General features: G+C 34.2%; 1 protein-coding gene across 1 annotated transcript in view; it reads left to right on the top strand.

Moving 5' to 3' along the window:
• The window catches only part of LOC140675195 (uncharacterized), a 120,676-nt gene extending 99,656 nt beyond the window's left edge, over positions 1-21,020 (top strand). Inside the window, exon 4 of the transcript XR_012048342.1 lies at positions 20,854-21,020. The gene's annotated coding sequence lies outside the window, so the exon portion shown is untranslated. The remainder of the gene's footprint in view (positions 1-20,853) is intronic.
• Positions 21,021-24,770: the final 3,750 nt, after the last annotated feature.

Below are 24,770 nucleotides of genomic sequence, written 5' to 3'. Positions count from 1 at the left end.
CGGAGGAAAAAAAAATTGCTCGTTAGGTGAAGGACCCTATGAATTACCTCGATTAAAAAAAACAAACTATAATCTGACAAATTATTATAAGTTGACGCAAGATATTTCTGTATGAATTATTTTAAGCATTTTGTTAATTTAACGTATTTTTCTTTTCTTCTCTGTAGAAATAACTGTATTTTTTCATTGTCTCTTTATGAAAACATTGTACTGATAATTTTAAATACAGGCATAAAATTTATTTTGTAAAATTTTATCTTGCAAATACAATTATTGTTTTATATGTAAATTTTATTTTAAAAAAAATTACATATCAATAATGTATACAAGAGAGTATCAAAGTAATCGAATGCTCTTCTAGCTTTGACTGTAATTAATTTTTTTAAAATTTTTCGACAAATATTTTTGCATATTTTTTAATTTATAGCATTGAATATCTTTAATAAAAATTTAAATAAAATTAAAAAGTAGTGTGAAAATATTTTAAATATAATATTCGAGTTATATTTGATAATAGACAAATAAATTTGACCGCGGATACGTGTCTATTTGTATTACGGCGTGTTGTTTACGCAGTCAAGTCGTCAGTCGCTTCGATATTACAGGATAGGTAATTCAATTCCTCACAGAATTACATCGTACTGTAGGATAATCCGCGAACCTGGAATCACCTTACTGTATTATGTGCCCTCTGCGCAGTGCACGATGTACGTTTTGGGAGACGGAACTCGTGTTACAATTGCGCGCGCCTATATTCCCGAGATAATCTGGGATCAGTGCAAATTTCACAAGGTCTGTTACGTTGGCGATTGAATTTCGAAGGGGCGAGCGCTGCATTATTTACAAGTCGCGTAACTACAAAAGAAAAGCGCTCAGTTTGCTTGCTTTCCTGGCATTTCTTACGCTGCTCGCCTCTTTATCTTTGCCTCGTTTTGCAGTTGAGTCAGCTGGTTTGAAAACACTGTAACTTTCACAATTGAAATTGTTTGAGAAACAATGAAAACTGGGCTGAAAGTCTAAAACTTGTGTGTTTCCAGCGAAATGGTATTTTGCCAGTAGAGAAATAGAAAGATTTTATAAGTAATCTTTATTGGACAACGAAATTTATAAGATTTTCCTAACCGCGTACATGTCTCTCAGTGTGTATAATTTTATTTCTTTATTTATCCGCGTATGCCTACATTACACTTCTCAAGTGTTTTATATATCTACAAATTAATATATTAAATTTTTACATAAAATAAGTAAACAATTAAAAAATTTTATATTAATAATCTTTTCGCTTCTTTGTTTCTATTACATTTTCCGCGCACGCGATAGTTTTATTTATAAGTATAATTAACAAATTCTTTATGATAAATACGACTTCGAGTGTAAGCAAATATTCTAATATTGTTACTTAACATTTATTTCTATTATATGATCTATTATATCTTTCTATCAAGAAATTTGTTATTATTTTGCTTTTAAATTAAACTTGTTTTAGTTAATTTCTAATAAAATATTAGCATTTCTACTGTATATTTAGATGTAGCTACATCTAAATGCAATCTTCATCAACTTTAAACACCATTAGAATAGAATGTAAAATAAAATGATTACATTTAGCGCGCTGCTACATAAATAATGTTAAATAAAATTAGGCTATTAAATAAATTAAATGGATCGCTATATTAAAAGTTCAGAGATATAATACGTCAAAAATTAATAGACGTAAAATTTTAAGAATTTATGAATTTGACATTGCGCAAAGCACTTTTAGTTTTTTAATGTGTAAAATTAATAATTAACTTGTCACCTAACGTCAAAAATTAGAATTAGATACAATTTTTATTTTCGAGAATACATGTTACTATTAAATTTGTATGTATAATTATTACAATGAAGTTAGATAAAAAAATTCAATATAAAGTTATATTATATTTACGATTTTGAGATTAAATTATTCTATAGGACAAATTTTGATGTCAAATTCATGAATCTCGAAATGTATTAGATGTATTATATATTTGATAGCTGATTTGTAGGTATAGTTTCTCTTTAAACTCTGTTTGATTTTTCTGTACTTTTTGTTTCGTTCTAACCGAGTACTTTTTATCGAATTTTTTTTCAACCGACGTTTGCTAAATTATGCATCATATCTGAAGCAGCATTATAATCCTAGTATTCGTACGGTGTAAAGCACACTGAGAGCTTGCAGTAGGAAATATTAATGCGTTCGTGAATCAACTTGTCGAGAACAGAGTGGACGCAAAAAAAAAAAAAAAAAAAAAAAAAAAAGCCATCGAAATATCTGCTTGTGGTGGTCATTGAACGCAGCTTATTTAACTGATTATGCTGTAAGTGATTACGCTTGCTGAGACCTGCCAGGATAGTCACGACGGTCACCAAAGTTTATTAGCAAAGCCGAAAGTTTCAGTTCCCATGAGGTGGAAAAACGGTTGTGAGTTAGCGCTCGGGATTAAAGGTTTTCCGAGGTTTTTACAGGCAGCTTAGACCTTTTTAGCGCGACGCGGCAGGGCGGCGGTGCAGCTCAGTACGTTCAACATTCTGTCCGAACTTCGTTATGAAAATACTTTAGAAAATGAATTTGCGCGTTTTACCAGTTTTTTACGACCCGTCCCGCAGCATTAAAATAAAATTGCCGCTCAAGACCTCCATCCCGAATTCTGCGTAGACTGAGTTCTAAGTGCTTTTCCATATATTTTCACGCAATTTTGTTTCTCGACGCTTAGTTTTGTCCCCTGTGAAAAAGAAAAGGAATCTATCACACGCGTTGCGAAGAGCATTGTCTGGCCATGCGTCGAATTAATCTTTGCCCTGGCGAAAATGATGAAGATAAAATTTTCACCATTTATCTCAATACAACATTTTCATCACGCTGACGTCCGAGGGATTCAGGTTCGCGCTCGGTTCGGCGCAGACGACATTTTTCATCGGTAAACCTATTTGCGCGCAGCTGCACTTTAAACGTTAATGCATATGCCGTCCGGTTTTCCATCCGACGTCAGTGTCGACGTGTGTTAAATTGCAGTTACAGATGATCACCTGGCGGCAGCGGCGGCGATGCCGTCGTCGTCGTCGTTGTCGTCGTCGTTGTCATCGTTGGGACGCGCGCTAAAACACTCCGGTGAAAATGCCATACTGCACCCTTCCGTGTTTTAAATTAAATACCGACCGAAGGGGAACGATGGACAGGACGAAAAGAAGGTTTCGGCGAAACAAGGGCTTCAACGTTTTGATGTACACATATATGTCGGTATCGCCAAGTTCTCGAGGGTCCAAATATCTCGGGAATGTCAAGAAACAGTGCCACGAGAGTAGTAGCTTTGACAATCTTTCCCTTCTTTAGAATAGGCATGCTAACAATTTTTTTCTTTTTCTCCCTCTTTTCTTTCTTTTTCTCTTTTTATCGCGACATTTTTTTCATTTCTGGCTCACTTTGTCTTCGTCGATTCGTCCTAAACTTGACTGGAAACACGAATGGTTTTTTTTATTATAAAAGAAAGAAATTCAATTGACCGTAACCGAAGTTATTTACGCGATATTTAAATTCAGCCTAATTGATAACTCCTTTAATCTCTTTTTGAATTGTTCAGATTGTTTCTTGACCATAGACCATCAACTATGGATTTAGTGATCTTTCAGGATCTAAATTATCATTAATAATAAATGAAATTAATGAAGCAATTTTTTTTATATTCATAATATTATATCTCTTGTATAATTTTAAATAAATTTATAAATAATTGATTAATTAATAATATTCACAATTATTTTTTTATTTACCAAGAGAGATAAGAATGTTTGTTATCGCATTTTAAAATTTGCTTGCTTTATTTTTTTAGTACTCATTTTTATTAATATTGTATAATATAATTGTCATAGAAAAACAATTTCTTATTTACGCAGTATTTAAATTCAGTCTGATTGATAACTCCTTTAATCTCTTTTTGAATTGTTCAGATTGTTTCTTGACCATAGACCATCAACTATGGATTTAGTGATCTTTCAGGACCTAAATTATCATTAATAATAAATGAAATTAATGAAGCAATTTTTTTTATATTCATAATATTATATCTCTTGTATAATTTTAAATAAATTTATAAATAATTGATTAATTAATAATATTCACAATTATTTTTTTATTTACCAAGAGAGATAAGAATGTTTGTTATCGCATTTTAAAATTTGCTTGCTTTATTTTTTTAGTACTCATTTTTATTAATATTATATAATATAATTGTCATAGAAAAACAATTTCTGAGATTAACAGCATATTTGTCGCGTGCCATTTGCATCGACGAGTCATCTCTACGATATAGACATCGGCAAGGAATGCGAAATTTGTTTCGCGTGAGAAATTATCCGCAATAATCCCCTCCTTCGCAATAATCTTTCGTGCTACTCGACAAGCTCTCGGCGACAAGCTCTCTCCCTGCACGAGAAGTTGCAATTAATATTTAACAAATATCGCTACGAATATCACTTCCGTCGAAAGATGACGTCGCGTAGCCGACGCGACGTCCCGCGGTCGGTTTATTCAAAACAACCGGAAGCGTCGAGACAAAGATTAATTGTCGCGTGCGACTGGCGCAACGATCGCGCAAGAACCCATTCAATTCGCCTGAAATCGTTTGTTCCGAACCGCAAGAACGGGGCCGTTTCTCCGATATACGCCGACACCCTCGCGTAACAATCTCTCTGCGCGCGCGATACTCTCTCTACGTCATTCTTACCTCATTCATCTATATCGCGACACCTGCACACCTCCTAGCCTCTTGCAATGCCGGTTTTTGATAAACGAGCACCCCGAACGAGAAATATTGCGTAGCGTGATATTACATCATCGATATGATACGACCGATATACGTTATAGGCTTGGAAAATGCAGCGAAAATGTAACTACTAAATACATATACATATATACATATATATTTGCGAGAAGAAGTGGACAAAAAAGTTTTTTTTAAACGCCTACGTGCTTTATCTTGCGTGTTTATGGCAAAATTATTAGGACAAACTCGGGTAAGATGGCCACAGTTTTTTTAAATGCAAAAAAACATACTTTTATTTTTGTTATTTTTTAATAGTGTTTGGCATATTATCTTCACTGAAGCTTAAATTACGTAATATTCGAAATTGAAAGGAAAATATTTAATAGAAATTTTATATCATCAAAATAGTGCAACATAAGCATTGAACATCTTATCCAACTTTTAAGGAAAAGATGACCATAGTGACGGAAGGATGGCCACAATATTTATAATAAAAAAATAGCGAAAACGAAAATAAAAATTATAGGTCATATAACAATTTACATATCTTTATAATATGTCTAATGTCGATTACGATAGCTTAACTGTAATTTATTCGACGTTACAACAGTTTTTGAATATAAGATTCGTTATTTCGAATAATGTATGCACCTAAACTACTGTAAATATCGATTATCTTTGATAATGACTAAAAAAGCGCCCTATGTAGCGATTATTGAAAAAATTACAGCCTATGGCCATCGTACCCTGGAGTTTACCCTAAATCTTGTAACGCGAGAAATATTTTCTCGCAACAATATTTTAACTAACTCAAACTATTCTATCTTCGTTTTATTACTCTACCTTTCTTAGACCCGGTACTGGCTCCTCATTTCTCGCGACCCATCTTGCGACCTCGAATCATTATCTCAGCGAACTTGCAGCCGTGGCTTAACACCGCTTTAATCATGGCTTCCTACGTAGTTGCCGGAGAAGAGAACAGACTTGACGTGCTCTCGAAATGTAACCGAAGAAGAGGAATAGCGGCGAGAGAGAATCGGAGAGAGAAGACGCGAAGACGAAGGGATGCGCGCGCGACGTGTCCTTTCCGGTAGCGGCTTAATAACCTAACGAATGTGCAACGATTCACAGAAACCGACAGACAGTATTCTTGGCTCTGATGAACGAGCGGCGTCGCACGTTCCTGGAGCAGATGCGACCGTGTTCTTCCAACTGTTGTTCGCTCCGCTCTGTCGTTATCGAACGTGACGATTAATTATCTGTAATTGCAGAACGCTTATGCTATTCTCTCTCTCTCTCTCTCTCTCTCTCTCTCTCTCTCTCTCTCTTTTTCTCGATTCTGATGCGCGTATGCATAAAGCAAATAATATTAATTCGTTTTATACCGTACTTTTCCCGATAGTAGTGAAATAAACTGACAATGAGTTAATAATGAATAAAGCCAATCGCGTTCATTGATGATATAAAAACGATAATGAACCTGACAAGTAAGAATCAGCTGATTTACGCTCGTTAGAGATATACGTTTTTGTTCTCATAATGAATATCGTAATGAATAAGTTGCTTCCGCGCCAAGAATTTATTTATTTATTTATTTATACGGCTGTACATTTCACGCGCGGAAACACAATGCGAAACACCAGCCTTCCGGAAAAGTGTCTTCTTCCTTGGCGGTGTCTCGTTCTACGATGCCGCTGATGCGTCGGGTATGGAAGGCAAGGCAAGACGCGAATAGGGTTGAACACTGCTTAAGTTATCCGCGGAGGTAAAGTTGACTTCGTACCCGGTAAGTAGCAACCAGGAAGGTCGTACGTCAGAGCCGTAAAGCCAGCTTGTCTTCCTGCTGCGTTCTAGTTTATCGTTCACGCGGAGGGCACCTTTCACCCCTTTTCCCCCGCCGACTCCACCCTCCCTTGTCGACTCTCACAGCCGAGTCATCTCGTCGTTTCGCTTCCATTCGATGTTGCACGCGTTGCATGTCACAATAACCCGGTTCGTGTGTCAAACCGGTAATATTGCTTAATCTCTCCGTCTACGGGTTTTGTCTGTCGAATTCTCTTGCTTTAAGCATGCAAAGGATATATAAAGGAATGCGCGAAAATAATTCCATAATTTTTTCCTAAATTTTTAAGTTAATCTGTCTGTAGAGATTGATGGTAAATATAATTATGAAGCTATTTTACATGAAAAATTGCTGCAAGGTCTTTTGCAAGCTTTGCAAATTTAATTAACAAGACATTGTTTTCTTCATTAGTTTTAAATGGATTTAATTTTGATGGAAATTTAATTCGAGATTTAATTTAATTTCATCGAAGCGTAACAAATATATCATAGTCTTTCATTAATTTTTATTAAAAAAAGAGTGATTTTAAAAATATTTTTATGTAAATATTTATTGTGAACATGTCTTTCGACTTACATAATTGATGAAGCACCGATTTATATTGATAAATTGGTTTAAATTAATTTCCTCTCTTTTTTATTTTAGAATATCAAGGAATTTTATAATTAAAATATCTTTTATTAGCGATGGCATGTTATTTATATCAACATTGAGATTTAAAATTAGCTTAAAAAGCATTTTGCTAAATTTTGCTCTTCCCACGCATTTTTCGTTTTCAATTGTGTAAACACAATTGAAATTGCTCAATAACCTATTGCGTTACAAGAGATAATTATTGATCTTACAATTAGATAAAAGTGCGAAGACAATGTTTTCTTTTATTATCGCGAACATATACCAGGCGTCAGAACTTAACAAACTTCGATAACAAATTTCGGTACAACAATCGTAAGATGTAATTCCGACGAGACTCTGAAGCGAGAGGTTAAGCATACAAATTGCCTCGCAGTGCAAACAAACTTACATTAACGAAGTTTACCTCAGCGAACTGGAGTGACGTGAGTCATATGGGAGGAAAGTGGCTGGAAGATCGAGTCAAAGTTTTATTTGCCGTGTAGCAACTTTGTTACGCGTCATTCGCTGTCTAAACTTTTCAAGTGCGTGCATTTGCTGCGTGACACCTTATCACATAAGTTTGTCATGCAAGACAAAATAACTTACTCGAAATACCTTATAATCTAACTATAATGCATTTCTTTTACAGAGAAAAAGAAAAAGGAAGAGTTTTTTTATCTTCTTTAAAGTAAAATTTTGGATAAGAAAAATTATAAGAATATTTCTACAAATAAACAATATCGTTGTATAAAATGTAAGTTAATAGTAAAGATTTTAGAAAGCTAATTAATTGAATCAGTCAAGAGTCAGTCGCAGAAACTGATCAATGTTAGGCAAACTATTAACAAAGTACGACAAAGTGACTTTAAAACTTGCAGAAGATCGTGTCTACCTTGTTTAGTATTTGAAACTTTCGATCTTTGAATAGTTTCTTAACTTAACACAACGTGCTAAATACAACGTAATTGTACGCAATATAATTGCCAGAGTTATTAATTTTATCATAATATAAACGGAATTATGAAAAAGTTATTCCTTAACAAATATTAAATATAATATAAAATGTGTTAATATTTATATATATATATATATATATATATATATATATATATATATTAAAAAATATAATTATATACCAAAGTATTTAATTTAAATTAAGAAAATTGCGAGGGAAGATAATGGCATGAAACTTTTCGTAAAAATAGATTTCAGATATATCGAAGAATTAATAGATTGAGAGTTTGTACGTGTAGGTTTCACAGCATCCTGTAAATTCCACGACGATGACCGAATTCTCGAGTTGATTCTGTTCTAGACAGGGTCTCGCACGATCCTAGCGTGTCTCTTCCACGTTCGACGATCTAAATCGCGGTGGGCGCGAACCGAGAGAACGTGCCACGTCCGATCGAGGTTTCAGGATGCCATAGCTAACGTTATGGGTCGGTTATTACTCAGGGCATCTCGAGTGTCGCGCGAGCTGATGCGAGATCGCCCGGAACGTGACGGCCGCGATGTCAAAAATGTCGATGTTGAGTGTAAGATTGATGCCTAACGTGCCAAACATGTCAAGTGTGCGAATAAATGTATGGGAGACGTCTACTCTTGTCCCGATATATATGAAATATATATATATATATATATATATATATATATTTTAAAATAATTATTACAATGATGAATATAATAAGTTTAAGAGAGATTTAAAAAACTGCTGGCTCTTTATATTTATAACGTATATATTGACTTTGAATATTCGTGATAATGCACAATAATGTTATTTTTATATTTTGACAATGAATCTTAAATTACAATGAATTAATTAAATTAAGGAATGTAACAATTAATAAAATTCTATAAAATAGCAATAACTAAGACGTAATTATATGGCTTAGATCTAAAAGAAGCTAATGTGTATAAAAAAAATTAAATTATTTTTATATATTAAAGAAATTTTTACAAAAAAAGCAGATTGTAATTAATAAAAAATTTAAAACATTACCGATTTTAAAATCATAATTAAAAATTTCTGCTCTAAAAGATAAGTAATTTTTATTTGGAATTTTTCACCGAAATGCATTACTTTACAATTAGAATTTGCGTTGCGGTTAGTAAATGAAATTACTGACTGGCAGGTGGATAATGTGTGATAGATGATATTGATTGTATAATGAATGTGTCAGACAGGACAAGTATCGTCTGCTTACAATATTTTCCGTGATATGTTGCTCACCAGCCTACGCTTGGCATTATATATCCCGTATTGTCGGTAGAACTACACAATACTGAATTATCGATGTGAATATCGAAATCAAGCTCGAATATAATATATAATAACGTTTATAATAAAACAATAACGCGCGCGACGAATATCCCTTCATGGCTGCTATTCAGTCACCGCATTTCAATGTTAAACTGCCACGATCACAATTTAAATGTTAATTATATTATTCAAGTATATTATTGACGTTAAGTCCCTCGGAGACATTTAATTACTACTCTTTAATTATTTATCGGGTCAATCTGTATCAAATTCCAGCGGCAAATAATATAAATAAACCGCACTTAAATTTATTTCCTCGAAAGCTTATTTGTGCTATTTTATTTTATTTTTTTTTTTTTATTTTTTTCATCGTTTATTATTCTTTGAAATTCTCAAATTTCATGATACACGCACAATTAGTATTCCTCGGCTCGTAACACTAACAATAATAAGTATCTGCAAAAGGCCCAGGTCTACGGGTTCTCCCTCGACCCAGAGCATGCGGGGGAAGGGGAGAGGAGGGGAGGGGGGGAGTTTGTCGGTCCGAATCTCATCGTTTTTGCATCGTTGGAGTCTGGCCGGGCGACTTTCTTTGCCGCGTGCCACGCATTTTCTGTAGGAATCCTCACCGACAGTCGAGCGAGGTGGTCGTCCGTGCACACTAAATCCTGATTAGTTTAGCCAAGTGGTTTAGTCGATCTACCGCGACGATCTTGGCAAACCGTAAAGCCCGTTTGAAACCTTTAACTTGAGACACACGAATGAACACTTAAAGCCTGATTGTGTCTTACGACAAAAATGCTCGTTCTCTCTTGTCAAACTATTGGATTTTAGTTTTATTGAAACACATATGCAATGGGAGGACGTAGCTTTTTTTAGGCATACGTCTTTCTCCAGCGGATTTTGAGCGAGAGTTCCCGTAAATTAAAAAAAAAAAAAAAAAAAAAAGATATGTGCATATAATCAAGGAGATTCAGATATTGTCATTAATTTGTGAAGAATCTGTGCTTCAATCTATATATATTTTTAGTTCTCTACATCAGGCGAGTCTCATTTTGAGCAACGCTGTAGCATATAATTAAAGTTTGGAATAAAAATCCGGAGGCACAATTGCAAATGTTTTCTCACTAGTCTGTGATTCGCATGATTTTGCAGTTTTTTTTTAATTATCAGCAACTTTTGTTGCTTGCTTGTCTGCAACAAATGCCCGATGCAGCAATTTTATTAACCGTAATTAAGGCTTCACAATTGTTTAAGCAATTCTCGCAAGAATATTGGCGAGTAGGAGAAAAATAAATATAGACCGGTAAAAATAAATATATCCGATATGTGGATCCATTTATCTTTGGGCGCTTGTGTTATTTGCATTTGGATCTGGCATGTAATACATATTTTATTACGCTTCTATACCGTTATTACACGTAAAAGAAGACCACTTTGAAAAATTGGCAATCATTTATCTGTATATTTGGAAAACAATTTGAAAAAATACATACAGTGGATACGGGCTATAACGATAATCAATCGATGCATATTTATATAAATTTAATAAAGAAATTTATTCATAGTTCCCTGATTGCGACAAATGACGGTAACGACGCTCAATTGAAAATCTAATTACTACTACTTATCTTATTATCAGTAATATCATTCGACTTCATTACTGTTCGATGTGAAATTTTGGCAATTCATGCGTGCGCGGCATCCAAATACTCGTTTCGTAGACTTTAACGATCTATTCAGCTATATATAAATTGAACAATTTGTTTTTTCAAATACAAGCGTTTGATTGCCAATTTCTCGAAATGGTCTTCTTTTATGTGTTGCGCAAAATTTCTAATCCACCCGAAATGGTTTCAATTTATTTTGTTTCTTGCGTTAAACTTTACATATACACAACTTTAATTAGAGTTAGATTAATAAAAACTTTACCCGAGTAAGTTAATATAACGTCTTGTTGTCGGATAAGAGATTAAAAATTAAAATCTCATGTTGTGTTCATATGGAGGTTAAACTTTGAAAAGAATGTTGTTAATTTAACTTGTTAATTAAAATTGAGAAATTTAACACACGATATTACATAGTTTCTTTTCTAAAAGTCTCTATACAAGAAAAAAAGTCAATATTAACCAAACTTCTGAACGTTTTAAGATTTAATGTGTTCAAGAAACATCTAAATTTAATAGTCTCAACTTTTCTTTTAACACTTAAAAAAAGTTAGATTATTATTGCATTGGATCTTTTAAATCGAAATCGAATGCAGACCGCAAAATGAAGCCGAATACATTTTATAAACTTCATAGAGCGCGTAGGAAAAACGAGAGAAAATAACAATCGCGTTATGACTGAATAGTGATGCGAGCGTCATAATTGTCGACGATAATAATTACGATCTGGTAATTAACAGCGAGCAAAATGGCCAGTCGTGAAATTCGCTGTATCATTCGCGCGATTCTCATTGAATTTCCTTGAAAAAAATTAACGACTAGCCAATCTTACGGCAATTCTCCGCTATACCACTCACCCCGTTGTCCAATTTGCATTTCCGAATAATATCCAAACGTATTTCCGTGTACGTGATGCTGTATGTATAATGCTGTTGCACCGTGTTTTCATCGCTCGTAGAAGGGCTTCTATAGACTTGCTTCTCGCTCGATATTTCGTTGAATTGCGTGAGATAGAGTGGAAGATGTTGCCGATGTGCTTGTGTAACTACAGAAGGAGAAAGACACAGTTCTAACCAGACCTGGACGCTGTACGTGTGTTGGGTGGACGAATCAGCTTCGTGAAAAGTTAATAAATTTTGGAATTAATATATTTTGGAGTTTGACATTATGAAAATCACTTTTAAAATATAAAATTAATAATTCATTTATGAGTAAAAATTTGCTCTGTAAATTTTTATTTTCATAAATTTTTGTGCACAGTTACTATAAAGTTTTCGCGGTACCATCACTATAAAAAATTAGTTCACGATATAAGATAATATTTATGATTTTGAGATTAATGAGACTGAGAATTATATTCTACAGAGCAAATCTTTACTTTAATTCACAAATTAATTCACAATTAATTATTAGCTTTATTTTTTAAAAAGCTAAAAGTGCAATGTCAAATGAATCTTAAAATTTATTAGATTTATTAACTTTTGACGTAACTGATCCGTCCAATTTCTCCTTAAATTATCGAGTACTCCTCTGGGTTTAATTACTTTTGTCTCGCCACCGCGACGCGACCCCGTCTACCGCGGTAGCATCTCCTCGAACTGGCTGGTTCCAGTGGGAACCAATGTGGCTGTTAATTCAAGTAAACCGCGTCCGTACGTCCCTAAGGAACAAGAACATTGTGATCATGGTTTTTCATCCGATGGATCTTTTTACGAGTACTTGAATCGGAATTGAAAATTATTATATTCGTTCCTTATTTTCTTATCATTATCACATATGCCAAAATTATATCTTTCTCATTAAAAAATCAAGTTTATAAAACAATTATAATTCATGTTTTATTGCGAATTCTGAGAATGCATGCGAAATTGTACGTACGTGTACACACGGTTAGACAAATTATCGGTGGCGCGATTATATTCGCGAGTGGTGTCCTATGAGAAACATAAAATCCAACGCGACAACATGTGCAAAAAAAACCATAGAAAGCGTTTCAATAAAAATTATGAGTGCCGTGAAACGTTAATTCTCGTCACGGCGGAGACCGAAAAATTACGCGTCCGAAAATTTACGCGATCGCCACGGATATCAAAATGACAAATCACGATGGCCGACCGAATGTTTTCGCAAGCTCGACGGATAAACTAAATGAAAACCATGGAAGGAATAAATTCGCGACGCTTGTATCTATGATAAAAACAACTGCGAGATATGATATGTAACAACAATTGATACTCCGAAATCGCCGCGAACTGACGGATGAGTACTAAATTAATTTGGCATTTTTACATCTTCGAACGTGATAAATCGAATTATTGTTTATTGTATTAAGTTGTTAGCGGACACATTGTGACGTGCAAAAAATTTGAGAAATTGCACAGAAAGCGGACATTCAATTAAATCATTTCAAATGACATAAAAAAAAATCATAAAAGAGATATTATTTTATTAATGTTTTTTATTGTAATTGCTAGTGTCGGACAATTTATTATTTTGGCTCTATACTCATTCTTATGATATAGTATGTTCTTCGAGTGCTAATAAGATACGCACTTAAAATATAAAATGAAGTTTTAAGTAGATTTAAGAAGAACCACCCAATTTCTGAATATGCACGATTAAAACATGCAGGGACCAATTAAATTCAATCAGGCTTTTACGGAAAAAAGATGTTTAATAACAATTGTAAACCTTATTTTAAGCGATTTATTAATAAAAAGTGTCTTTGCGTAAAAGCGAGTTACGTTTTTGATTTAAATCGCAGAATGGCTACGTAGGAGACTCTTAAAAACTGTCTTTCCATCCGCGAGAAATGGAAAAATCACTCATATTTTCGGCAACACATCTGCCCGCCGGGCAAGCACGCGCTCGGCAAAGTTTTGAACGCTCATCTTTTATTCGTGATAAGGCGCGCGTCGGTTATGTCGATCGTCGGGACGCTTTCCTCGCGCCTGGTTCCTCGAAAGGGATGCTCTCGACCCGTCGCCGAGCGGTGCCGCCCCTCAAAGCAAACTCTCATTATATTATCAGGCATGAAGAACTTTGTACTTTGCCGAGGCGCTCTCAGCCGCCCTCGGCGTTGTACGCCTTCTCGATTACGCTACCCGACAAGAAATATCGACGCTTCGTTTGGGAAGGGGGAGAGTAATGAAAAATGTGACGTGCGAGAGGGTATCGCGGATCAATTGAGGGCTGATTCTTAGAAACTTCTGCTCGTTTACATCCGATTTTGTTAAGCAAGTTAGATCTTCGCTGATCCTCAATTTAATCGAGCAATTAAATTAACTTAATCAATTCTAAGATTATACGTTATTTTTAAATTGTAATAAAAGGTAAAAGAAAGAATAATATTGAATGTTATGATTAACAAATTATTATGTAATGATTAAATTATATTAAACTAGAAATAATTACCATATTATTACTTTTATTATTACTTTTTGAATACTGTAAAGTCGATTACAAGATTTAATAATATAATGCGAGATTTTATTTTAGAATATTATAAGAAATCAATGTAAAGTTGCAAAAGTTGAATTCAAATATTAATTCCTATTATAGGAAATTTTGACATAGTAATTAAATTATACTAAATAATAAAGTACTATATTAATATTGATAATAATCAAGCATATCTAAGTGATAGAACATTAATATTTAAGTATTTTAATATTTTATTACTATCAATTGAAATCCATAAAAGCAGTTTGATAACATCTGAAACGTCATTTTATCTATATCGCGATGAAACGGTTTTAATGTTGACAGTATAATAACATTACGTTGAAATTATTTGAGCATGAATTTTGCAAAGATGCGCTCCGTGAATTAACATTAAGATCTAATTTAATTAAATTGTGCCGCAAACTTGGCGAGTGTAGTTATTCGCTAAATAAGAGACCAACCTCGTCCTCGATAGCGGTTCATGATCCCGTTACATTCCTTCGTGATTCTCTCAAGAGTGAAATTTCCGCGAGGAATCGATATGACTGCGTATGAAAGCGCGAACAGTAATCTAATTTGCTTCGCACACATGTAAGTAGTATCTTGTACATTAGTGAAGAAATACATATAGATCGCCAATACGATCGGTATGATAATTTTCACACGTGTCTCTTTTACCTCAACCTTTTTCCACTTAACTTATCAGGTTTGAAGGTCTGGCATAACATAAGCTTCCGAGTTAACGCAGAAACAATTCAGTCTCACAGAGTAAAATAAATTTTTATTTCTTCGTGTACGATGTAGAAATAACGGAAGGAATTCGATGATAATTTTCGATACCCCGACAGTTTTAGAGTTATGTAACTATGTCGAATGATTGAATTCTCCTCCACTCTATCAGAAAATTGTGATTTGATTTGATTCATATTTTACGAATATCCGCACATTTTTAGCGTCAATATTACGGCACGTCGTTTCGTATAACAATCATTCACGTAAATAACAATATCTCCTCACTCGTAGCCCTCTAAAATGACTCACAATCAGAGGGAGAGAGTGGAAACGAACAAAAAGGAATAGACACATGAGCAAAGCTGATTCACCGCTTTTATGCGGTAGAAGATACGGCGGCGAACGGAGGGGACGATAACTCGTTTGTCCCTAGGTCGTATCCGATGGATTCGGCTTCTTATCGGACAATTCCGAATGAATTTTCCCTTCGGATCAGGGGCGGAAGTTTGTTTCGCTATTTGCCGCCGCAGCGGCGTCTCGCCGGCAACGGTCCGGGGAGGAAATTATTTGGAGCAAGTTCCTTGTGATATCGGAATTCGTGGAACCGAAAGAATGTCGCGAGACTTTCTCGTGGCTTTTTATGCGAGCCGTCTGCCGTCGTCGTCGTCGTCGTCGTCGTCGGTCGTAGCAATGGTAGCAAACGGTAGCGCGGCAAAGGGGTTTCGTTCGGGAAACTTTGGTCCTCCCTCTATCTTTCTAACGTAGTTTCATTCCCCCCGCCCTCCCCCCCCCCCATCCTTTGCCAAACTATCAGATAACGAGAGGACTCTCGCAAAAATCTGGCGCTACAGCAATTCCAGCGCGCGGTAATCGTCGATTTCTTCGTGCTTCCCCACACGCACGAGTAGATTGCATCCGGTGAGCCGATAAAGATGCCCGCCCGGAATAGCGGATATAAATTCAAACGTCTCCCAGCACGCGTTTTCTTAATTATTAGAACGGGGAGAGAGATATGGTAAGAGATTCCAACGCAGATAAAACAGCTCGCGGTTAAGAAAGAATGTTAACGTTGGTACGCAAATATATAGTTTGCACCATTTTTTTACAACAGTGCCAAGAAGCTATATATATATATATATATATGTATATGTCTATTTACACGAAAATTTTAATTTTCCTCTTTTCTTCTGGGAAGAAAACTGAACTTAATAAACAATTATTTTTTACGATTGGATCATTTGGTCAAATTTATAATTGTTTAATTATAAGTGAATCTATATATTTTTAACTACATTGTGTCAGCTGTTCAAAGAAGATACCGAAATGACTTATTAATTTCGTACGGTCAAGGCAGGAGATGCGGTTATGTACTCACCGTTAATCTCATAACTCTTAGATGCATTAACGTTTGATGAAAGATTCAGTCATTTTAATGAGATGCGCGCAAAATTTGTGCACTGGTCGATGAATACTTGATTGACATTTCAATTTCTCATCTTCCTCCTCTCTCTCTCTCTCTCTCTCTCTCTCTCTCTCTCTCTCTCTCTCTCTCTCTCTCTCTCTCTGTTGTATAATATGAATGTTTAAAATATGTCAATCTATACTCGAAATCTCTGAATACAAATATAAAGCGAATCAGCATTTCATCATTTAACTTTATTATCTCTCATTATATTTTGACTATGATATTCTTTATGAATATTTATAAGAATAAATTTTTAACATTTGTCTGAGGACGTCAAAATAATATAATTTTTTAAGAATGAAAATTTTTAAACAGTCAAGTTTTTTTTCTGAATGAGTAATTTTTCTTATTCATATCAGAATTTTACAATATAAAGAAGATATAAAAATTCAATTAATGTAAATTATAATATGTATGAAATGTAAGAAATATAAAGAAAAAGAAAGAAAGAAAAAAATTTTCAAACTAAGGTTTATTGAGAAATTCTTTGAAAAATTAGAGGGCAATTTTTTTTAAGAGAGAAACGGACAGAATGTCGCTATAATCTTTCTGCAACACTTTAATATTTAACATTATGGCTGCAATCAAGACCGCGAATACTCCGAGTAAAATTTAATTCGTGATACAATTACTAAAATAGACTGCTTCGAAACATCATTCTATATTTATTCTCATGAAACGTAGAATAAAGATAGAATGATGTTTCGAAGCAGTCTATTTTATTGTATCACGAATTAAATCTTACTTGTATCATAAAAGTTCTACTGTTGTTTATAATTATATAAATATTTTCTTGAGCAATTTTTTTATTTAATGGTCAGAACTATTTGTTTAATTTGTGACATTATGCATTTAAAATATATTATATCTATATATTTGTTTTGTTTATATATTCAATGTCTTAACATAATATTGAATGTGAAGTACATATTCTTTGTAATTTTTAATGATAAAGAAATGAAAGAGATGAAAATTTTATACAAGTAAAAATTGTTTATCTTATTTAGGTTATTCAGTTTTTTACGGCATTCATAAATTTAACACTTGAAATTTAAGAGACTCTGTGTTTTCCCTTCGTATGAATGAAAAATATTAGAAAACGTAATAAAAAAATTTTTGTAGAGAGAGTTGTATTAAAAAAATCTTGAAAATATTCTCTTTACTCACCTGGAAAAATATCTGGAAAATCAGGGAATCTTTTACAAGATTCGAGTAGACACCTTGACACTAAATACATACATATTTATGGTATATATAAATATGGTTTATATAAAAATAAAATTTTTTTTATAAAGTTATAATCTTGTAAAAGTTACTTACTAAAAACTAGAATCTTTTCAGAATTTATCAAATTAGTTTATTAAATGTTTGTTTAGTATGTACGCATCAAATGTAAAGTTGTCCAATGTGTACGAATAATTTTTATAAATATTAATTATTTTATGGGTGCTCTTATAATTTGGATCTTATGTATATTAAAGAAATCATAGTCCTCTATTGCGCCTTCTTGTTTAGAAAAATATTACTTCACGCATAGCCGCACAGAAAATAAGCACAGATTCAGCAGTCATTTATATCGGTGCAGCTGTCCCAGTGACACTCGACAGAATTACACTGTAATATTTCACGCGATGCGTTGTAATGGACGGCGCTCGCGACGCGGTCGCAAACTCGGATAGAGGAGCTAAAGACGGATGCATGGTAATTTATTAGCCTTATCGTCGACGGCAGACATCGCGGAAATTTTTCATAGTTTCGCTCGAAAGGAACAACGCTGCGTCCGCGGGCGCGGGCGCGGATGACGTTAAATGCCCGTCTCTACGGAGTTTCTTTCGCGCCGCAAATTACGGGATCGTAGCCGCCGCCCTTGGGATTTCAATTTATTTCGCCGAGTCGTAGAAAAGTCGTGCCCCCCCCCCCTCCGCCCGCGCCCCTTCTCCGCACCATCGCGGTTCCCATTGTCGGATCCGCGTGAAATCCACCGGAACGTCGATATCGCGTCGCTCTGAAAATCCACCGACTGCAGTCAATCCTATCTCAGAGGTTGAAAGGGGAAGCCAATCGGTGCTTCTTCGCGTCGTATGGATCGCGTTTTAGAGGATCGAAGGCTGAACGCGCCACGAATAGATAAACGCGCGTTCACGGAAAGACTGTGGATTTCATCGGCAATACGTAGGAGAGCACGAGGACGAGGTATGCGGAAAGTAAAACCGTGAAATCGGCGCCGCAATTTTATTCTGTTCGTGAGGTATCTCGGAGAATTGTTCCGGAAAATAATCGTCCCGGAACCTCGAAGGAGAAAAACGGAAAAGCGTTTAATTTCGTGGAAGAAAATTTCGCTATGAAATTTATTTATCGATATTGGCGTATAAATATAAATTATTTATTCTTTAGAAAAGGTCTGTTATATCTCAGAATTGCAAAAATATATATATATATATATATATGTATATACAATTATATTAATGCTGCCTTTCTCTTCCAATTGTTGTTGTGCAAAAACTTTTTAAAGCAAATTATATCTAATTAATAAGTTGGTTCAGTATACACATGAATACTTTTGATAGAATAATATTAAGCATACTTAAAATATTTCATGATAATTTCAGAATAATTTTCTACAATTTGTAAATAACATGGAATTCCACGAACGTGTTAATTTAATATTGTGCATAAGCTTGAAAAATTTATTTTCCTCTTTTCTCTCATGGAATTTCCAATGATAGAAGCTATAAATCTATTAGTCTTTAAATCGATAAAGCAATTTCACATTGTATCAGAGGCGCCAAAATGACGCAAAAGAAGAGCGAGATAAAAAAACGAGAAGGCACATATTGACAATACAGACAGTAGTACAAGTCGAGTAATACTGCGTTGCAAAAGGGTCACATGTTGTCTACGGGAAATGCTCGCTTAAAATCAACGTACTACGAGGATTCGAGATGCGATTTATGTCCTTGATTTATAAGATTCGATTTCTTCGACAAATAGACAACCGCACAAATTAGTTATATGCGCCATTATATATTAGAAAGCAATCTTCTACTTAAATAAATCATAAAATACTGTTCATCTATTTTGATAAATCTACAGAATACCCCAAGATCTCGATATCTTCTTCTTCTTCATCTTCAATCTTCCATGTTGTTAGGCTTTTGCCTGTTCTTCTTCGATTCGCCTTATCTGACTTCCAAGTTGTCTATTCTTTTCTTGGTCTCCCTATACTACGCCTCCCATTTGGAGATTTGTCTCTCTATTCTTACTATTCTGTCTCCTGACATCCTACTAATGTGATTGTTCCATTCTTTCTTTATCTTCTTTATTCAATTGTTAATGTTGTCTACCTCACAATTCCTTCTTATGGTTTCACTAGGTATGCGGTCGAGTTGCGTTCTTTCTGCTATTTTGCAAACTATTTTCATCTCGGCTGTTTCTAACATCCGTTTGTTTCTTGCTATACGTGATTATCATTCTTATCACGATCATGTATATTCTCGACTTTACTTCTATATTGAGATGTTTGTTGCGTCATATTGTGTCGTCCAGGTATTTTATTAGCTTTATTTACTTTGATGTCTGACTTCATTATCTTGATCTTCGTAGCTGGATGTTTCGACACCAAGGTAATTGAATTTTGTTACTTGTTCTATGATTTTATTGTTTACAACTATTGTCATACTTTTGATCTTATCAGTTAAAATAATCATGTTGAATGTTTTTAATGCTCAGTTAAATTCGTTGATTAGGTGTTGCAGCTTTATCTGCAAGTAACACCGTCGTCCGCATAACATAAGATGGTGATGTTTTTATTTCCCATTCTGTATCTTTTACTTGTTCGCGTTTTTATTTTTACCTCGTTCATTATGATGTTAAACAGTAATAAAAAGTAGCATTTTTTCAGAATTTATAAAATTATTTTATTAAATCTCTGTTTTATTGTATGCATCAAATATAAAGTTCAATGCGCACGATAATAATTTTTGAAATATTAATTATTTTATGGATGCTCTTATAATTTGGATCTTATATTTGTATGTTAAATACAGATCAACGTAGCTGTAATGGCATCAACTTCACTGCTGCGTATCGATTGGTGAGTGACAAACTTTTATTTTATATTTTAAAATAATGGATCTTATATTAATATTACAGTAATACATTGTATTTCAAATGATATATCTAAATATATTTTAAACACATAATCTCACAAATTAACCAAATAGTCCTGACCATTAAATAAAAAAAAATTGCTCAAGACAGTCTGAGACGCCAAGTTGATCGGGAACATTAATGAAATAGATATATAGAAAACTTTGAGAAGTGTATATGCGTATATATTTCTCTATATATATATATATATATCTTCTTTCCATTTAAAATATGTATATTGTGTCCCGCACTCACACCAAGATGATTCGTTCTATTCCGTCTTTTTCGGTCGTGAGAAAAAGTTAGCGTAGACAAATTGGTCGTTGTATGTGTATTTGTCCTTGATTAGATATCCATGAACCTAATCCATCACTGGCGCACGTCTACCGCAGCAATGAGAACCGGTAATCATGAACCGCATTCCCGCGCTAAATACTACTAACCGTGCGAACGCGGATACGGTAAAGACACATGTTTTCAATCTGACTTCCTGTTAACATCGATTCGACCTCGGTTCCGGACCGTTTGTTCGGCGAAAAATTTCTCGGTAGCTTTGTCATAAATAGCAAGATGGAGAAAATAATTAATGTATTCTATTTAAGTCTAACTTACGTTCTCGCGAATTAATTCAAACGTAATGAATGGATGGCACTATATGAATTTATTTGAATTCTATAGAGTTTTCTTTTATGCATCCGACATCCTTTTTTCTCTCCTTCATCCTTCTGTAAGCCTTTCTCATCACTCACATAGAAATCGCTCGGACAATTATAGCGCTTTGTATTAATTACGACGTTGAGGGAAGCATCTCTCTTATCGATCGCTGCATTGCAATATTGCCTCGATGAGCGGCTATCTCCCTTTGAGCCTCCAATCACTTAGTTCCCATCTCCTTCCGCCCGACGTCCCAACGTCCCGATGCAAGAGATGTTGGACACGCATCACGCGTATGTGCGATTGTGTTCGGTGAATACGTGATTAAGATCCGCTCGATCGAACATTCGTGGGATTCAATCGTTACTTAACTATCACGTGCGTTTATTGGTGCATCGAATAACCAAGATACAATTACGCGCGATCCGTCCAAAGGTACAATTTTACGATCCATTTAGTTCTCTAATTCTGTAACAGTGTCAGGATATTCTACAATATACGGCCTCGTATCGAAGAGATACAAGACAATAAATTAATTAAATAAAAAAGAAAATACAATAATGATTTCCGGAATTTTTAATCAAATATTGCGGAAAGATACTTTAAGATTAGATTGAAGATTACTGTTTGCAGTCATTTTTTTATGCAGCGCTAACTCTGCTTTCTTTTGGCTTCTCCTCCAATTTTCAAACCATTCATTATATATCTATATATACGTTTACTGATTTTTTAATGTATATTTCTACATCTGGAAAGATCTCCTATTAATTTTCTCCTCAGTTTGCTGTCAACAATTTTTACTATGATTTCAACTTTCTCATTTTCTTAATTTTGATTCTGAAGAAAGCCTTTTTCTACCGATTCTTTTTAGACCCATTTGGTTCATGATTACTATCGACATAACCGATATCAAATTTATACGCGGGCAACAAGTCTGAGGTCTGAATAGTGACATAAACTATCTCAACTTAGTTGCTTGGCTTTCTTCATTTTTCTTCAATCATCTCTTCTCTCTCTCTCTCTCTCTCTCTCTCTCTCTCTCTTCCTCTTTTTCTCCACCATCTCTTGCAAGCCTCGGTTCGACAGTGATGAAGCTCATAAGTACTCGGCTTCATGGATGTTAAGTGCGTAGCGGTGCTGCACGACGTAACACGCGTATTTGAACCCGTTTCTTACATCATTAAATATATTACAACGTTTAAGATAATATCGCCGCGCGATACGCTCGTACTGAAATACTGCGGTTACGAGGGAGTAGGGGAGAGGAGAGAAAAGGAGGGCCTATTTGCATTTCGTTTTGGACAGCGATAATTATACCAGGTAAAGTGGTACCCCTGGCTCGATTATTCGATATAAAATACAATATTGTGTCGCGGCGGTTATCGAAATAAGTATCACGCTCACGTCGTTGAAATAATATATCGTCAGGGACCGCGTGTACGCGAATTAACGTTAATATTGCATGAGACGAAAAAGAGTCGTTTTAATTTCGTTGATCATGGTCATTGCGTCCCTCATCCCCTTGTGGCCTCCCGACTAGTACGGTCCATCGAATTCGTTATTTGTGGGCGCGCGCGCGCGAGCGCGAATTGAGATGTCGAATGGCAAAGTTCATAAAAATCTGAAAGTTTCGCATTTGTTAAGTGCCTGTGAAAGACGTGTTTATTAAGTAATCGATTAATAAAATTTATCGGGGCTCGTGCTCACGTAAATAATTTATTGTTCGTATCCGAAGAGATTAGTGTCATTTTACTTCCGATCGACCCTTTCATCTTAATGCTTTGCATTTATATTTTACATATATATTTTATTACATATGTAAATAAAAAGAAAATATATAAGTATATATATATACATTAAATATATATGTATAGAGAATATATACACATCTATATACACTTTTCGCGAAGTTTTTATCATTTCATTAACATTCCCGATCAACTTGGCGTCTGAGTCTGTCTTGAGCAATTTTTTTTTATTTAATGGTCAGAATTATTTGTTTAATTTGTGAGATTATGTGTTTAAAATATATTATACAATACTACTTTAAATATTACTTTAAAATTTATATATATAATATAATTACTCGTATCTCTTTCCTTTTATTTTAAGTATATAATTTAATTAAAATATCTCACATATACATGTGTGTTTAGAGCGCCAAATAAATCTTTCTTTTAAATTTTATTGATATGCAATAATAATATAGAAAATCAAGTTAATAATAAAATTTTTTTATACTATTCGAGCGCATAAAGAATTCAAAATTTTCAGCTTTAAGAATTAATTTCTACAAAAAGGGAAAATTATTGGAAAGAAAAATCAATAAAATTATATATATACATGTATAAAATTATCTTTTATCAAAATTTAGTAAAAATGATAATCGAGATTTGTTGCAATAATCTTTGATTGTTACTGGAAAATTATTGTAACGCAATAGTCCGCTGTGCTTATCGATAATATTGCTATAGAAGTGCGTCAGGCATCGTAACAGGTACAGTTAATATGTCGTACACGCTTTAAGCGGCAGCTGCACGTGGAGAACGTCCGTTCGACACGCGCGTAAATGCGTGCGGGTGCGTATATGTCGCGTAAAAGAAAGAGATCCGCGCAAGTGATAGACGAAGAGAGGTGCAAAGACTGAATTAAAAGAGCAAGCGAAAAAAGATGACTGCCTGTACAAGGACTTACCTCCTTGAAGTGATCTCCTTTCGCTGTTGCAAACGCAGGGACGCATCTAACAAGGCTCCACGATCGATCGTTGATATTAAAAAACTTTTTCTTGTCTTCCTGAAAAAATATATAATATAATATTACTTTATATATTCTTTTCCTCTTTTCCACATCGATTGATTCTTTCACTATGCTAGTAATAGCTGTCATCGCTGAGATCACGTATTTAGTTTAAAAAGAGTTAGTGACAGTATATTATTATCACGTTTATGAGTATATATATATATATATATATATTTTAATGCGAGTTTAATTTATTCTTTCTAAAGAATGAAGAAAATTATAATATACTCGAGTTTATAAGATATTGAATTTGAATGGTCGTTTTTGTAGAAATTGCTTATTTTGAAAGTTCAAATATATTTAAAAATAATTCCATATAATTTTATTTAAATGTAAATTTTTATATCTTTGAAATATTTTT

The sequence above is a fragment of the Anoplolepis gracilipes genome, chromosome 17, assembly GCF_047496725.1.
Source record: "Anoplolepis gracilipes chromosome 17, ASM4749672v1, whole genome shotgun sequence".
NCBI classification, from domain to species: domain Eukaryota; kingdom Metazoa; phylum Arthropoda; class Insecta; order Hymenoptera; family Formicidae; genus Anoplolepis; species Anoplolepis gracilipes.
This window is presented reverse-complemented; position numbering and strand designations above follow the sequence as displayed.